Source organism: Chiloscyllium plagiosum, unplaced genomic scaffold, assembly GCF_037043375.1.
Source record: "Chiloscyllium plagiosum isolate Xiang-an unplaced genomic scaffold, Cpla_swu_hap1 HiC_scaffold_33, whole genome shotgun sequence".
In the NCBI taxonomy this organism is placed as follows: domain Eukaryota; kingdom Metazoa; phylum Chordata; class Chondrichthyes; order Orectolobiformes; family Hemiscylliidae; genus Chiloscyllium; species Chiloscyllium plagiosum.
The window spans coordinates 49460862-49479453 of record NW_028270171.1 but is presented as its reverse complement, the minus strand read 5'-3'; positions in this window follow the sequence as shown (position 1 = coordinate 49479453).

Sequence of the window (18592 nt, the reverse complement as noted above, 5' to 3'; positions counted from 1 at the left end):
CTAGGCCTCATCAAAACCTTTCCACTCTCACTTTCAACCAATGCCATCTAGTTTTGGACGCTCCTAACCTCGGGAAAAACCCTGATATACTCACCCTATCTATGACCATTCTGATTTTATAAACCTTTACTGCTGCGAAATGTGACCTCGATCAACACGAATAGCTGTACTTTCAGTCATCCTGGGCCTAAATTCTGAAATACAATATTGACACCTCTTCCTTCTCCATCATGCCACAGTTCTAAATCCATTTTAATCAGTTTGTTCAGATCTATCATGAGACACGTCTGTGGGCTTTACACCCAGACCTTTGTGCCCGGAGATAGGGACACTAGCAACACTCTGCAATACCCATAAAGCTGTAACAGTATTCTCCTGTATTCACCCAGCGCTCTGTTCCTGTAGTCCCTTTATAATGGTACAGCCTGTTTTAAACTGTCTTTCATTGTCTTTCCGACCAAAGTGTGTCACCTCACACTGCTCTGCATTAATCCCCATCTGCCATAAACCTGAACACTACACCAACGTGTGGTTGTCCTGTTACAGTTCCACACTGTCCTTCACAGACTTCAGAGTTCTTCCAGTTTCGGTGCCATCAACAAACATTGAGATTGTCATAGCGTCACAGTCCCCATGAAACAACTGAAATCCTGCCCCACTCACGAGTGCGAGGATAGAGTCGAATAATGACATGCTGTCAATGGAGCAACAAAAATCCTGACACATAGGAGACAGAATGGATGAAATATTGACAAACCACAGAGCAAGAGAAATCCGGATAGACTCCACTTATCTATATTCATCAGGGTATAATGTGATGAAGTTGAAAGTGTGTACTGTACATTTAAGAGAGGGTGAATGCTGTTCTGAACTGAGAACTTACAAGCACCTGTGATATGAGAGGATGGCAGACATACAAATAGTATATTGCCATAGAGCTGGAGTCGGGTAATAACAGTTAAGAGAAAGCGGGGGACCCAGGGTTGTGAATAGTTGATGTAAAATGTTCATTTTCAGAGTGAAGAAATAAATTGATGTTTTTTATTTAAATAGTGGAATTTGGGAGTTTTCTGTCACTCAGATTTTAATAGTTTACGAGGCTAATTGAGCATTTCCTTACGTTTCATTTAAGTTACCAGATGAGCTTCACGCAGTGTCCTAACCATCCTCGTGTGTGTATGTGTGTGTCTCCGTGTGGGGCAGGTCTGGCAGTCTCTGTGGTGCTTAAAGTGATGCAATGCCACGCTCTTCTGGCCTCCCCACGCCACTGCACAGGCATTGGCAGAGGGTGAAAATCAACAGGGATTCATTCAGAGAGGGGGAGGGAGAGGGGCAGCTGCTCACAACACCATCCAAACTGATGTCTTATCCACGTACTGATCTAAATGTCCTTTAAAAAATGTTTCACCACTTCTTCTGGAAGTTCATTCCACACACAAGCCAGATTCTGTCTAAAATATTTATCTCTCGTGACTTTTGTAAATTATTTCCTTGCACCTTAAAATATCCCTCAGTTTTGAATCCCCAACTCTAGGGAAAAGACATCAGCCCTTCAGCTTATCTGTAACCCTCATGATTTTGTAAACCTCTGTAAAGTTACCCCTTAATCTCATACTCTCCAGTGAAAAAAAGTCTCACCCTATCCAGTCTCTCCTTTAGCTCACTCCCTCCATTACCGGCAACGTCCAGGTTAATCTCTTCTGAACCCTCTGCAGCTTAATAATATCAAAGTGAATCGTCAAGGTATTTTCTAAGGGTACGGGGAGTCCAAAACTAGAGGACATAGGCTTGACATGAGAGGGGAAACATTTAAAAGTGACCTAAGGGGCAGCTTTTTCACCCAGAGGGTGTTGCACGTATGGAATGAGCCGGCAGGTTGACCAGGCGAGACACAGTATTCTAGAAGTGGTCTCACCAATGTCCTGTACAACCACAACATGACATCCCAATTCGATACTCAAAGGTCTGACCTATGACGACAAGTGTGTTAAACACCTTCTTAATCACACTATCAAAATGAGATGTGAATGATAAAGAATTATACCTGATGGCCTAGTTCTCTGTCCTACAACACTGCCAAAGGCCCTACTTTTAATTGTATAGGTCCTACTCTTGTTTGATTTACCAAATCCAATACCTCGCATTAATCCAAACTAAACTCCATCTGCCATCCCTCAGCCCAGTGTGTGATATTACTGCCTCCTCACCCTCCCCCTTCAATTTTAAAATGCCCATCCCTCTCCAGGAAGGCTGCACAATTCGGCCTTGATTTTCACAAACACCCTGACCTTGCTTTGCCTTGTGTGGTTAGGTGGAGGAGGGACAGATTGCACAGACAGTCAGTGCGGAGGAGAGGGTGGGCAGTACTCAGCAGCCTGGTATAATTTCATGGTTTTAGAGATAGGCAGTCACACGTTAGAGGTGGCGAAGAGTGATCAGTGTTTTGGGACCAGAAATTAAGCTCTTCCTTCGTCTCTGAAGTTCAGTAATAAATATCCATTTGAGAACCTTCATTGGGCAGGTGTGTCTGCAGGATTTCTTTCCCTAATATTGCACACTACAGATAATAGCGCTTAAAGACGTTCATAGTTAATTTCAATGGCACCGCACGTGCACTCAACATCCTACAGTTGAGACAAATATGTTGCATTTGGTTAACAATACAAAGTGTTTTTTTGTCGTTCAGTAATGTTAACCTGATTATAATAAATCCACACTAAGCTGAAAGTGGGCACTAAAATATGACACAAAATGTGGGTATGGTCGTGTACCTGCCTCTGAGCCAGAACTTTCGATTCGATTCCAATTCCTAAACTTGTATGGTAGTGTTTCCAGCTCTGGACTAGAAGGCCTGGATTCAAGTCCTGCTTGTTGCAGAGGTATGTCACAGCATGTCAGAACAGGCTGATGAACAAACACACAGGAGAATACTGTTACAACTTTATGGGTATTGCTGAGTGATGCTGGTGTCCCTACCTCCAGGCACAAAGATCGAGGTGTAAAGCTCACAGATGCGTCTCGTGATACAAATGAACAAACGGATTAAAATGGGTTTAGAATTGTGACTTGATAGATAAGGAAGAGGTCTAAGTATTGAATTTCAGAATTTACGCCCAGAATGACTGAAAGTACAGCTATCCGTGTTGATTGGAGTCACATTTCGCAGCAGTAAAGGTTTATAAAATCAGAACGGTTATGGATCGGGTGAGTAGTCAGGGTTTTTCCCGAGATTAGGGGCGTCCAAAACTAGAGGGCATTGGTTGAAAGTGAGAGGGGAAAGGTTTTGATGAGGCATAAAGGGCACCTTTTCACACAGAATGTGGTGTGTGTATGGAATTGGCTGCCAGAGGAAGTGGTGGAGGCTGGTACAACTACAGCATGTAAAAGGGCATCTGGATGCTGACAGACCTGCCAAGCCTTTCCAGCAATTTCTGTATTTCTTTAAAAAATGCATTCAGTTTAACACAGGTATTCTGAATAACTTAAACATTTTACGTTTTAATGACGCAGGACCATATAAACATATTTCAAATGGACGAAGACCATTTTCTGCTAAGAGTATGGCTCTGTGCATGACAGCAGCAATGTTGCACCTACATGGAACAGGGAATGTGATGGAGACATAGTTTGGACAAAGTACAAGGAGACCTCACATGGTCTAGGTTGGGAGAGGATGACATTACTGTGTGATTCAGCTCAGAGAGGGAGAAAATGTAATCTGCCCGAGAAGGAACAGCCGATTGCACTCTCTCTCCTTCATTGTTCCTATCACAGCAATGTGTACGAGCTAAAAGAATACACTACAGTCATCGTTACCATTTTTATTTTATAGAATCCCTGCAGTTTTGAAACAGGCCCTTCGGCCCAAAAAGTCCATATCAACCTTCCCAACCCATTCCCCTATATTTACCCCTGACTATTGCACCTAACCAAGAAACCCCTGAACACTACAGACAATTTAGCATGAGCAATCCACCTAACCTATAGAGTTTGGGGTAGGAAACTGGATCACCCATTAGAAGCTCACACAGACAAAGGGAGAAGGTGCAAACTCCACACAGACAGTCACCCAAGGCTGGAATCGAACACAAGTCCCTGGTGCTGTGAGGCAGCAGTGCTAACCACCGTGCTACCCTTTGGGTGCTCCCGGACCAGAATTCATTGGAATCCACTCACTGCCGAAAGCAAAGGGAATTCAGCCAAATCCAACTTTCCCAGGATGAAATACCATTGCTAGCAGCTGTGTGATTACAATATCTTCAGAAGCAGAATAACGTTTTGGACAATCTCGCATGAGTTCCAATAATATCTGGGCGAGGTTCTTTCAAGTTAAAATTGCAGAGATTTTGTTTATCTGTGTGTGTGTGTGTGTGTGTGTGTGTGTGTGTGTGTGTGTGTGTGTGTGTGTGTGTGTGTGTGTGTGTGTGTGTGTGTGTGTGTGTGTGTGTGTGTGTGTGTGTGTGTGTGTGTGTGTTTAGAAACCGAAATATTGATGATATATTTGCAATATCCAATTAGTTTGCCATTCAGCTTTCCATCATAGCTGGAGTAACATTGCTCTGGATCATAAACGTGCTATTTTACCAGATTAAAGAAACTAGCCTGACTTGTTCCTAAAACTGACCCTGACCCAGTCTGAGACCGATATCATCTGCCATATCACCGACCTGGTTACATTTAACATTTGTTGTGAACAGTGGAGGAGTGGGAAGAGAAAAGGAAACAGTGACCCAAAAAGCCGGGTAACTATAGACCGGTGAGCCTGATGTCAGTGATGGGTAGGTTGTTGGAGGGGATTCTGCGGGATAGCATTTACATACATTTGGGAAGGCAAGGGCTGATCGGGGTATACAACGTGGCTTTCTGCATGGGAAATCATGTCTGATTAATATGATTGAGTTTTTTGAAAGAGGTGATAAAGAATATTGATGAAGGCAGTTTGGTAGACATTGTCTATGGACTTCAGCAAGGTGCACATTTAAACAACAAAGAGCAAAGAAATTTTACAGCCCAGGAACAGGCCCTTCGCCCTCCAAGCCTGAGCCGATCCAAATGTCCTGTCTAAATCTGTCGGTCAATTCCTAAGCATCTGTATCCCTCTGCTACCCACCTACTCATGCATCTGTCCAGACGCATCTTAAATGAATCTCCCGTGCCTGCCTCTACCACCTCTGCTAGCAACGCATTCCAAATGCCAACCACCCTCTGTGTGAAGTACTTACCGCGTGTATCCCCTTAAACATTCCACCCCTCACTTTGAAAGCATGACCTCTCGTTATTGAATCCTTCACCCTCGGAAAAAGCTGTCTGTATCCATCCTGTCGATACCCTTCATGATTTTGTAAATCTCAATCAGGTTCCCCCTCAATGTCCTTTTTTTCTAGTGAAAATAAACCTAACCTACTCCGCCTCTCTTCATAGCTACGATTTCATTCTGATTGGTAGACAGATTAGTAAATTTCAGTCACATGGGATATAGAAGAAGCTAGTCACAATTGGCTTGAAGGAAGATGGATATTTTTCAGACTGGAGGCTTGTGAGCAGCAGCGTGCTGTAAGAATCAGTGCTGAGTTCACTGCATTTCATCATTTATGTAAAGAATTTAGATGTGAATATTGGGGCCATAGTTAGTAGGTTTACAGATTACATCAGAAAGGTGATGTAGTAGATTATCTCAGAGTACAACGAGACGACAAATAGATGGAACAAAGGGGCAAGGAGTGACAGATGAAGTTTAATTTAGATAAATACGAGGTTTTGCATTTTGGGAAGGCAAATCAGGGCAGACATTATACACTTAATGGTAAGGTCCTGGGGCGTGTTGTGGAACAAAGGGACATAACGCTGCAGGTGCATTGTTCCTTGAATGTGGAGTCGCAGGTAGACAGTGTGGTGCTGAACATATTTGGCATATTTACCTTAATCAGTCAGAGCATTGAGTATAGGGGTTGTGGTGGTATGTTGCATCTATACAGGATGTTGTTGAGGCCATTTTAAGAATATTGCATACAATTCGGTTTTCTGCAGAAATGACTTACACGGATGTTCCAGGTCTGGAGGTTTGAGCTTTAGGGAGAGGTTGATTAGTTTGAGGTGCTTTCTCCTGGAGTGTCGGAGGATGGGGGGTGACATTATAGAGGTTTATACAACCATCAGGGGCATGGATATTCTGAACAGCCACGCTCTGCTCACCAGGATACTGGAGTCCAGAACAAGAGGGCATAGGTTGAAGGGGAGAGGGCGATTAATTTAGAAAGGACCTGAAGATAAATGTTTCATACAGAGAGTGGTGTGTGTACAGAAAGTGCTGTCAGAGAGAGAGTGGTGTGTGTCCAGAAGGTGCTGGCCGAGGAAGTGTTGAAGGCGGTTACAATCGCACATTTAAAAAGTATCTGAAAGAGGAGGGAGATTGGCTAAATGCTGGCAAATGTGACTGGATCAGATTTGATATCTGATCGGAGTGAACAGATGGACTAACGGGTCTGTTTCCGTTCTGCACGACTCTCTGATTCTATAAGAGGGATGATAAAAAATTCTGAATGGACCTTCCAAGTCAGAATTCTCTTCGCTGTAAGTTTACCGTGCCTCTATGTTCATATTGATTGAAAGCTGCGTTAGGTAAACATTTGACAGAGAAGTGAGTCATGCATAATGGGATGGAGATAGGAAAGTGTGGCTGAGTCTACAGCCTGATCAGCCACAATCTTAGTGTCTGGTGGAGAAGGGTCAAAGAGTCTAATGACCCACTCCTGCTACTCAGTTCCATGTTCCTGTGTTCCATTCAGCCTCTCAAACCTACTAGACAGGAGCAGTTGGAGGCTGCTTACTCCTATAACCTGGTGCAAAGAAACAGAGGAGACTAATCGGCCCTTCAAGGCTGTCCCACACGCTTTACGTTGATTTGGGAAGAGTAATTGGAAAACCCCGGCTGGGTATGAAAGAGGCCCTTCATCTCTCTTTACAGATCCCCTCTGCAACTTGTGCTTCATTTTTTGGTCATGTTGTAGACCCAGATTCACTGAGAATACAGCTCCCATACCTCACCCAGGGATGGCTCACAAAATCCTCTGGTCACCCTGACTGCAACATTCAATAACAAACGTTCATGAAAATAACACCCACTAACTTTCCAATAACAGAATGGGAGAACATCAGAAACAGGCGCAGGTCGTTCACTCCCCAAGCCTGCCTTGCCCTTCACTAAGATTGTGGCTGATCTGGTCTCGGTCAGAAATCCTCATAGCCCTGACCTCTCTGACAGGTAAATTTCCATCTACCTCCTCTTCAAATACTTTCAGTCATCGAGCTCCCCAACATTCTTGAGAAGAGAAATCCTGACATTCAATACCACCTGTTTGATGAAAACACTTTCTGCTCCTACACCATGGCTTATTGATATGAACAAAAGAGATTGACTCAAGGGTTCAGGTAAAAATGAATGGCCCTGATATCAAAGCAGTGGTTGACTTTTATTGACATCAAGGAGCTGAACAAAACTGGTCTTAATGGGAATCAGAGTAAACTCTCCAGTGTTTGGAATCAAACATGGCACAAAGGAAGATGTTCATCATCTCAGTCCTGGGTCACCTCTGTGGGAGATCCTCAGGGTCGCTTCCTCTTCACAAACAGCATCAGCTGCTTCATCAATGTCTCCCCGCCCCCACCCTCCCCACTATAAGATCATAAGTGGGGATGGTCACTGAATATTCCACAATGTTCAGAACTTGTCCCCGTCAGATCCTGAACTGGTCTGTGTCCATGTGCCTCAAGACCCAGACTCCATTGAGGCGCGTGCTGTTAAAGGGTCCGTAACATTCACATAAAAGCACTGCCTGACACTGCACATAGCCACAATAAAATAAGAGTTCATTCAGCTCCTCACGCTAGTTTCACAGTAATAAAAGGAAGTCATTCAGCCCATTGATATTATTGGAGAAGAACAGGGACAGCCCTTTCAGTGCCTCCAGACGATTACTCAGGAAGAGGGGGAGTCCGGTGTGATGGACCACACCAGAGTCCCTCGAAAATGTTTGAAGGCGGTAACTGAGACTCTAATATTTTCTTATTTTAAAGGAAATGTAAAGTGTCTGTCCCAGATGCAATGCGAATGGTCGAACTACTCGATGTGAAGCAAAACACCATCTACTTAAGCACGAAAGATGAAATTAAATCAAAGAAAGAAGAATTTTGAATAACGTAATTCTATTGGACAACTTAACAGAATAATAGACGTAGGAGCTATTACTAATGAACTCGTCCAACATAGGAAATTCCCATAAACACAGCCCTTGGCAAAAAGAAAAACTCAGGAATTGAAACAGCATCAAGAGAAAATTCAGAGAGAGTAGCAGCCAGGAGAGATTCCCTGAAGCTTCCAACTCTATTGAGACCTCTATCGTTTTTGATGTTACTGAGAAACCCAAACCCAGTGATCCTAATTTGTGAGAGCTGACCACACCCATTTAGGCTGCATTAAAATAAAACTAAAGCGTCGCTAGCTGTTTATTCAAGTGGTCTTAACTAGCTAGCTTGGTAACGATCGTTCAATCTCTCTTAAAAGAAACCAGGATAAAAATGACCTCTTAAAGCTGCAGCATTGTCACACTTGTCAGTACATCAAGCTGTCAAACAAGAACCAGTGGAAACCAGTTAGGCCTTTGGCCCTGTCCAATCGGACGAGGAAGAAGCCAGTCAGTCCCTTGAAACACTTACACAGGAACAGTAGGAGGCCATTCCCACCTCAATGCACTTACACAGGAGCAGAATGAGGTAAATGATGCTGATTCCTGATGAATGTCTTATGCCTGAAACATCGATTCTCCTGCTTCTCGCATGCTGCCTGACCTGCTGTGCTTTTCCAGCAATCGACGCTCTACTCTGATCGCCAGCATCGGCAGTCTTAAGTGTCTCCAGATTGATCCTCTAACATAATGAACAAATGGAGCAGGGGCTGCACAGACAGACTGCTCCACGTTGCTCTGGGTGGCTCCGTTGCTTATGATGTACACGTGGGACTTTAACCTGGTTTTCTAGTGGTGAGCAGGGAAGCCATATGTCTTGTGTGAAGTCTCAAGAAGGCACCTTTCATCTCCGAGAAGACAGCCTGCTGTTTCTATTAAGGGCGGAAGTGGGTGGGAATGGCTACCTGTTTCAGATGGAAGGTTTTGCGTCTGCTGTTGGGGATTTTGAGCAACCTGACGTTCAGTACAGGTTCACACGCTGACTACACAATAACACTGGGAGAGTTAATTAAGGCATATAAACTATTAGGAAAGTCACGTTAGACTGATTTATAGACTCTCTAAGTTCAAATAATGCCGATCTTGTTCATGTTGATCTTGTCTAATGCGCGTCCTGCTCAGTGTAACCTGTATGCCTTACTCTGTCCAAGTCTATTTCCATCCTATGATCTGTCAGGCTATGTTTACTATGATCTTCCTCCACTGCTCATAAATAAAGTTTATCCCAGTACTGAGGTACACGTGGCAATAAACCAAGCCAATCAATCCTGGGTAAAGAATGGAATTTCTCTCCCTATCAATGTCTCTTTTGGAAATAAGTGATCGCTGCCACTCATCGTGTTTCAGCATCACCATTTCTTCGTCTCTCACAGCTCTATAGATTAAACACTCAGCTTCTTCACTCTATCCTCATGTTACCACCAGCTGAGTCTGTGGTAAGGAGATCAAATCTGTAGAGAGTGCCCCTAATGCTCTCTCAGCAAGGCTCTACAACAGCAGGAAGATGGCTTTACTTATGTACTCGAATCATCTTGCAATGAAGGACAGCATACCATTGTCTGCACCCATTACTTACAAAGGGTTTGATTCGGAGCAGTCTGCATAGACTTGTGAGTGGGCAATCATGCTTCCCAAATTTGTTAGAGTTCTTTGATGAAGTGACCAGGACGGTTGACGATGCCAGAGCGGTAGATGTAGTCTCCATGGATTTCAGTGAGGCATTTGATAAAATTCCACATGGCAGGCTGCTCTGGAAGGTTACATCACATGAATTGCTGGGGGAACAGGCCAATTGGATACACAGTTGGCTTGATGGTAGGAAGCAGAGAGTTTAGTGGAAGGATGCTTGTCAGACTGGAGGCTGGGCCCATTGCTGTTTCTTATCTATGATTATCTATGACTGCATACAGATACTCATGTGATAAAACTTTTCAATGACATCTATTGTATCAAACTGCTCCGAGGTCTTAAAGGATAAACCAAGACAGAACACCCGGCCCCAGCCTCAGTATCGGAAAAAGGAAACGGGAAATACAGTCCTGTTGACCCTGCAGAGACCTTCCTCCTAACATCTGAGAGTTTGTGACAGCATTTCCAGAGCTTTCCCACAGTATCCATTAATGTGAGTAATCTTGGGAAGCTATAAATTAGCAAGTGCGGTAGTCCCTTTAGTCCATCGAGTTTGCTACCCAATTGAATATAATGATGGCGTGCCCTTTATTTCCATACCGTACTCCTGCTCTCCCACCATCCCTTTACTGTCCCTAATTCCGTATTTATATTCAGTGTCTTGGCTTCCAGGTTCGAGTGCATTCCCCAGGTTAACCAGTCTCTGAGGGCAGACATTTATTGGCACCTCAATGCAGAATGGCCTGTCTGTGGCCCCTTGTTTTAGACACCACAGCCTGGAGAATTATCATCCCTGCTTCCAATCTATCTCACCCTATCAGAGTTTTATATATCTCACTGAGATCTCCACCCATTTGACTAAAGCCCATGGAAAACAGGCCCAGTCGCTTCAACTTTGCTCCCACAACAAGCCTGTCATCACAAAGATCGGTCTGGTCATCCTTCATGCTCTCCCTCAAAGTCAGGTTTGTCCTTTGTTATGTACAGAGATCAAAACTCCACACAAGACTGCACAATATTCGAGATGGGGTCTCACTAAGGCCCTGTACAGCTGCAGTAAGACACCCTTACACCTGGATTCAAATCCCCCTGAAATGAAGGTCAACACCCCATTTACCTTCCTAACTGCTTTCTGCTCCTGCAATATTGTTTTCAGTGACTGATCTACAGGGATATCCAAATCCTTTGCAATGTTACAGCTCCCCAGTGGATGGGTCTATGTTCACTGGGCATCGTGCCAATGCCATTCCCAGTATTGCCTTCTGGGTTCAGACCTCACTGTTCTGCAGGGATCGTGGAGGGCTGGGCAGAAGGAAACAACAAAAGGAGCATACGTCCTTTTGTAGATCAACATGTTTCAAACAATTCCTTTTCAAACGATAAGCTTCCAATCTATTGTTCCCACCAAAGGGCACATCGTCACCTCTGCACACCTTGCTCTCCATCTGCCACGTGTTTGCCCATTCACTTCACTGTCTTAGTCACCTTGAAGCTTTATTACAACCTCCTCACCAACTCACAATTCAACATCCTTTAGTTCTGTCAGCAGGTAGGAGTATATTGTACTTGATTCCCACAACCAAATATTTCATGGGTATTGTGAACAATTGGGGCCTGAGCACCGATCTCTGTGATATCTCAGCAACATTCCTGTTTTTTTAAAAAGTAATATATATTTTTTCTGAATCTGGGTGTGACTGGCTGGGCCTGCATTTATTGCCTTTCCCTAGTTGCCCTTGAGAAGGTGGTGGTGAGCTGCCTTGCTGAACCTCTGCAGTACACTGTGGATTCAGTGATGGTAACACCATTGAATGCCAAGGGGCCGTGTTAGATTGCATGTTAGTGGTGATGGTCACGGTCTGGCATCAATATTACTTGCCACTTGTCAGCCTGGATACTGTCCAAATCTTGTCGCATTTGGACATGGATTGCTTCAGTATCTGAGGAGCCACTAATGTTGCTGAACATGGTGCAACCGTTGGCGACCATCCCCACTTCTGACATTATAATGGAAGGAGGGTCATTAATCAAGCAGCCCTGAAGATGTTTGGGCCTAGGCCACTGCCTGAGGGACTCCTACAGACTTGTCCTGGAGCTGGATTGACTACTTTATTCACCATGACAATCTTTCTACGTGTCAGGTATGATACTAACCAGCGGGGAGTTTGCCCCTGATAACCATTGATTCCAGTTTTACTAACACCCCTTGATTCCACACTTGTTCAAAGGCAGCCTTGTTTTAATGGGCTGTCACTCTCACCCCACCACTGGAATTCAGCCTTTTGTCCATGTTTGAACCAAGGTAATTAAATCTGGAGCTGAGTGGCCCTGGTTGTGCCCAAACTGGGTGTCATTGACCAGGTTATTGGTGAGCAAGTGCTGCTTGAAATTACTGACACCTTCCATCACTTTACTGATGATCGGAAGAAGACAGATGGGGTGGTAGTTGGTCGGATTGGATTTGTTCTGCTTTTTATGTATAAGGGATACTTGGGTAATTTTCCATGTAATCGGGGAAATGTTGTAACGATACTGGAACAGTTTAGCTCGGTCAGTGACAAGTTCTACAGTGCACGTTTTTAGTACTATTGCCAGAATGTTGTCAGCATGGTTCCCCTTTGGAGTATCCAGTGTCTCCAACTGTTTCTGGATATCGCGTGGACTGAAACGAATTGGCTGATGACTGGTAACTGGATTGCTGAGGACCACTGGAGGAGGCTGAGATATTTCATCCACTCAGCACTTTTGACTGAAGATGTCCTTTTGACGAAAGAATGCATCAACCTTCTCTTTTGCACTGCAGTGCTGGGCTATTCCATTATGAAGGATGGGGACACTTGTGGAATCTCCTCCTCCAGTGACTTGTTTAATTGTCCGTAATTATTCTCGACAAGATGTGGAAGGACTGCAGAGCTTATATCTGTCTATCACTTACTGCTTGTGCTATTTGGCACACACGTTGTCCTGTTTGGTGGCTTCACCAGGCTGACACCTCATTGTCAGGTATGTCTGTTGCTGCTCCTGCAAACCTGCACACTCCATTGAACCAAGGATGATCCTCTGGCATGATGGTAATTGCTGTGAGGGCGATATGCCAGGCCATGAGGTTGCGCTGGAGTACAATTCTGCTGCTATTGCTGACCCACAGCACCTTATGGAAACCCAGACTTCAGCTGCTAGATTTGTTTGAAGTTGGTCTTATTGAGCACAGTAATAGTTCACTCAAAATGGTGGAGGTTATTCTCAATGTGAAGGTGCGACTTTGTCTCCACTATGTCTATGCATTGATCACTCTTACCGATACTGTCATGGGCAGATACTTCTGCACCTGGCAGATTATTAAGCATGTGGTCAAGTATGTATTTTCCTCTTGTTTGTTGCTTCATGACCTGCCGTAGACCCAGCCTAGACTTCATGTCCTTTAGGACCCGACCAGCCCAATCAGTCATGCTGCAGCTGAGCTACTCTTGGTGGTGGTCATTTAAATCCTCCACCCAGAGTACATTTTGCATCCTAGCCACCCTCAGTGCTTCCTCCAAGTGTTGTTCAGCATAGAGGAGTACTGATTCCTCGGTTGAGAGAGGCTGGTACATGGTAATCAGCAGGAGTTTTCCTTTCCCATGTGTAAACTAATGCCATGAGACTTCGTGGGATACGGAATGAATTTTGAGGACTCCCAGAGCAATTCCCTTCCAAATGTATCCCACTGTTCTGCCACTTCTGCTGTGTGTGTCCTGTTGGTGAGACAGGAGATATCTGGGGAAGGTGATGGGGAGTCTGGGACATGGCCATACTCACAGAATCATAACTTACAGACAATGTCAGGCTGTTTCTTGCCGAGTTTGTTTATTTCTATTCACTGTTTCCTGCCAGCTGTCCCATTATAGAAACATATCCATACATTGGCCCCAATTCACTCAGATTTGATTTTGTATACTGGATTTGGAGCTTTACCAAAACTTTTCTGAAAATCCAAATGTTTTCCATCTATTGCTTCTCTTTCATTTGTCTCCCAGTCTGTTTTTCAAACATAATGCCCATTTCATAAATCTATGTTAGTTGTCTATGACCATTATTTTCACTCCCAATAATTTCTGCTATACCACGTACTTACTATGTTCTATGTTCCATGTACTCTATCATTTTCCCACACCAGACTTGGTTTTCCTACTGTTGTTAGGAAGTTCTGTGAAGACAGAACTGAAGTAGTGGCTTCAAAGTTCTGCCATTTCCCTGTTCTCCATTCTGCATTCTCTAGTTTCAGTTTGTAAGGAAGTTGCTCTTGTTTTCTCATATTTCTCATATTGACATTATTTAACAAGTTATTAAATTTCACTCTTATATCCCTTGTGAATATACTCTTCAGAAACTCATCAATTCTGCCTTAAACTGCTCAATAATTGACCTTCCACACCATGCACTCACAGGAGCATAGAGTCTATGACAACAGAAATACAGCACGATCTATACTAGTCCCACCTTCCTACAGCAGGCCCATAGCTGAGAATGTTATGACACTTCCAAGTGCTCGTCCAAGTACCTTTTAATGATCGCGATGTTACCGTGATAATTCCCCTCTCAGGAAGTAATCCCAGAACTCCACACACTGTTGGTGGAAAAAAAAAGTTTAAATCCTCTCTGAACGTCAAACGTTTCACTTTAAAAATGTGCTCCTTTGTTCTTGACTCCCTGACTATAAGGACCAGCTGCTGTCTATCCACCCTGTCCATGTCCTTCATAATCTTATCCTTCTGAATCACGGACCCCACAGCTTTCTCTGCTCTAAAGTAAAAGAAATCCGAGTTTATCCAGCCTCTCTCCATAGCTGATATGCTCCATCCCAGGAATACCCTGGTGAATCACCTCTTCACCCCCTCCAGTACAATCACATCCTTCCTGGAATGTGGCTCCCAGAGCTACATACAGTATTCAGTTTTGCCCGAACCAAAGCCCTGTATAGCTCTTATAATCTACACTCTGATTAGGAACCACAACACCCAAGGTCCAATTATTAACTAGTCCATTAACCTGTCCAGTCACCTTCAGAGATGTGTGGAGAAGCACACTCTGAGGTTCCCAGTGTGCTGACATTCATTGAGTCCTTCCCTGTCTGGTTCCTTCTCCCAAAGTGCATTACCTCAATTTTATCAGGGTTACATTCCATCTGCCATTGATTTGCCCATCTGACCATTCCGTCTGCATCTTCCTGTAAATTAAGGCCTCCCTCCTCACTGCTAACCACCCAGCCAATCTTTATGTCAAACATACACTTTCTTATCACACCTCCCCCACTCTCCCCACTACCCCCCGCGACATTCACATTTTTTTTAATGAATAACACGAACAATAAGGGACACAGCACTGATCCCTGTGGTACACCAGGGGACACACAAACAGCCTTTTCTCACCACCCTCTGCGTCCTGCCACTAAGACAATTTTCAATGTAAGTTGTCAATTTATGGTTCATATTGTGAGATTTTACTTTATTTTTCAGTTTGTCGGCCTTCCTACAAAACAAAACAATCGACCTCCTCAAACTAATGCAATCAAACCCATTGCTTGTGACTTCCTTCTCATAAAGTCTTAATGATTATCCTTAATCAAACCTTGCGAATCTGATTGGAGTTCAATTTTCTCCTTCACTATGTTCTTCAGTAGTTTACTTAACAGTGATCTAATACTCGCTCGACTATAGTTCCCTGGTCTATCTCTCCCACCCTTACTGTGAAGTGAAATCATACTAGCAGTTCTCCAGTTCTCTGGCACCTTCCCTATGGTCAGAATCTAATTAAAATATTCAGTCAGGGTCTTTCCTCCCTTGACTTCAACAGCCGACTGTGATACAACTCTTTAAGACATAGAGATTGGACGAAATTTTTACACAACAAAACCTCAAATCCCTGCTCATATTTTACATCAATCTGTTCAAGAATTTTCCAGTCCATCTTCTTGAATTCTGTACTTGCATCCTCCTTCTCCCAAGTAAAATAGATGTGAAGGTCTCATGTAACAATCCATCAATGTTCTCCAGCTTGACACACAGATTGCCCCTTTGGTTTCTAATGGACACTAACTGTTTGCTGATGGTTCTGTTCTACTTGTCCGTTTAGAATATCGTGGGATTCTTCCTGATCTCGCCTACTTGTACTTCTCCATGTCCTTCTGTTATTCAGTCCCTGCTATGTTTCTAATTTTCACTGTAATCACCTCTCATGTTTTGACACTCGAGATCACAGGCTGAGTTTCCACATCAGACAATCATGCCATTTTAGGGACTAATCTGGATAATACCTTTTGCAGTTCCTTTGTAGTCAATATATTCTTTCTTAGATTGGGACTCCGAACGATACAAAATATTCTAAGTGTCGTCTCATGAACACTCGATACAACTGGTGCACGACATCCTCTATATTTCAATTATATTCACATGAATGTAAACCTAATTTTTAATTTCCCATTTGCATATGTTTTTTCTAATACCTCTCGCTTTAACTTTTATTATGAGCTTACTGCGTGAGTTTTTTTTTAAAAGATCTCATTAATATCCAACTCCATGTTATCCATTGGTTCTTCATTGCCTATGTCCACAAGAATCATCTTTCAAACAATTGCAAAAAAACGTTTGCCACTTCTGGTTTTCCTTTCATCGATACATTGTCACACTCCCCAGTTATGTTATTCCCTTCTAAGTATCTAGTAGCATGTTCTTTGTTATCGAGTTCAACAGATACCTGACTGCGGACAACAAGATAACTGGTCTGTAGTTCACCACTCTCCATCTTCATCCTTTCTTAAACTGGTGAATAATATTTATAACCTTTGCCTTGTCCAGATTGGCTAAATGCCTAACGGGAATGTGTCGGAAAATAAAAAGAAAATCCGCGATGCAATCAACATGTCTATTGCTGCTTCCTCTGAAATTCTTGTATGAAGTACATCTGGTGTGTCAGATTTCTCAATACTCAATCCAGCTTTCTTTTCAAACATGACCTCAACACCGATAAGAATGGTCTTAGACTTTACTTACACAAGACCCATGGTCACTTGGTATTTCTTGAAGAATTTCTGGACATTCTTCCATGAAGATAGACACAAAAAAACTGTTTCTTTTCCCTGCGATTTCTCTGTTCTCTGCAATAAATTATCCTGAACGCACACCACTGTTCCACATTTGACCTTGTTTTTTTTTATATACATTGATAGACGCTTTTTAACAGTCTTTATGTTTTTCTTTCGTTTGCACGCTTTTTCTCTTTTTGATTTTCTTCTCAGTTTCTTGGTCATCCGTTGCTTGGTCCTACATTTCTCTGAATCCACTGGCTAACTGCAACACTTGACATTTTTCTAAGTTGCCTTCTTTCATCTAAAAGGTAGATGAATGTGGAGTTGAAAGTGATAGTCGGAGAGGAGGGTGGACCAGATTGATAGGAAGGAAGGTAGACACATAGGAACGTTCAAAAGGGCGGTGCAGATTTGGAAGGTTGTAGTTGGATAAGGTGGGATTAGAGGAAATGTGGAAATCCACTATGATTGTAAATGGGGAAATCCCTGTGGTTGGAGAGTCCCAAGGCAAAAGAGGAGGCTTTCTTCCTCCAGTCTTCTGGTGGCTCTGGTTTGGTGATGGAGCAGGTATAGGACGCTCAGGTCCTTGGCAGAGTGGGAGGGGGAGTTAAAGTGCTCAGCCACAAGGCAGTGGAGCTGTTCAATGTGGCTGTCCCAGAGATGTTCTCTGAAATGACCCACAAGTTGACGTCCTGCCTTGCCAATGTAGAAAAGACCACATTGGGTTTAATGGATGCAGTAGATGAGGCGTTCTGTCTCCCTTCATCACCTAACTCTTTCAACCCCACCTTCATCTACCTCCCGCAATCCCAGCTACCACTATCCCCCCAACCCCACCCCGCCTCACACCCTTCGCATTTATCCCTCAGCCACCTTGGCCCGTAAGCTTCATTCCTGATGAAGGGAGTATGCCTGAAACATCGATTTATCTGCTCTTAGTTTGCTGCCTGACTGTGCTTTTCCAGCACCACACTATTCGATCTGATGTCCAGCATCTGTAGTCCCTACATTCTCCTCACACCTTGATGGCTTGCATGACTCAGATTCATAACGGTTGTTTCAAATACAACAAAAACTGCCGTGTACTCAAACAGCATAAAAACAAAAACAATTCATTGTGGTCACTGTTCCCAAAATGTCCTTTCCAGCAAAATTTTCAATTAGCTCAACTGATCACTCAACACCAATTCCTAAATAACCTGATCTCGAGATCAGTGCTCGACATAAAGTTAATGTAAACCATCTCACACACGGTCATGAAATCCATTTTCCCCAGCATTAACATTCAATTGGGTGAACACAGTTTAGATAAAACTTAAACGGTACATACAGGAGAATCGACGTTTTGGGCATAAGACCATCTTCAGGAATCGCTGAAGAAGGGCTTATGCCCGAAACGTCGATTCTCCGGTTCCCTGGATGCTGCCTGACCTGCTGCGCTTTTCCAGCAACACATTTTCAGCACAGTCACCCTGACCCCGTCACACTTATTGCGTCACTATCACTCTGAACACGTCACACTTACAGTGTCACGATCAGCCTGCCCCCTTCTGCTACCTGCGTCACTATCACCCTAAATCCTTCACACTTATTGCGTCACTATGTCTCTGACACCATCACTCCCAGTGCGTCACTATCTCTCTGACCCATCACACTTACT